The following is a 661-nucleotide window of genomic DNA, read 5'->3' on the forward strand; positions in this document are numbered from 1 at the left end:
GGGGCGCCCGGGCGGGGGGGGGGGCCTGCCGAGAGAGGAGGTGTGTGCTGGGCGGGGAGCCTGGTCTGTGCGGAGCCGGCGGCTCTGCAGGGTCTTGCCCGGCCGCTGTCACCTGCCGAGCGTGGCAGGAGAGCAAGCCCAGACACGGTGCGCTGTCTGTTCAATTCCATACGATTGCCAGCTTCTTTCTCACTTGTTTACTGTAATATCGGGCGTGTTTTTATTTATCTAATTTTATATTCAGTTATAACCATAGTAGGTTAGCTAATATATGACAGGTGTCATCCCTGGTGCTGCAGTGGAACGTCTCCTTTCTCTTGGATAACAATGCTGTGAGTCTGTCTCCCCTGTCCTTTCAGATGCACAGTCTTCTTCCTCTTTTTTTAGGACTGTTACAGGTTTCTCTAATTCACAATTGAAATCAGGTGTTTGTTCAGCCTAGGGGAGACTTTTAAAATATTGAAACAAAGAGTAACTTTCTCACACTGTCTGGCTGTGAGCGTGTTGGGATGGAACTTGTCACCCCGCAGTTGGGTGTCTGTATACTGTATAAAATAGGTGTAAACTTCACTCGGCTTAGCCCTGGGGGTGCAGCCTCCCCTTTCGTGCTCTGAGCAGCACGGGGCAGGCGGGCTCTGCCCTGCCAGGCGGCGGGAGGGGG

The sequence above is a fragment of the Acanthisitta chloris genome, unplaced genomic scaffold, assembly GCF_000695815.1.
Source record: "Acanthisitta chloris isolate BGI_N310 unplaced genomic scaffold, ASM69581v1 scaffold6518, whole genome shotgun sequence".
NCBI lineage: Eukaryota > Metazoa > Chordata > Aves > Passeriformes > Acanthisittidae > Acanthisitta > Acanthisitta chloris.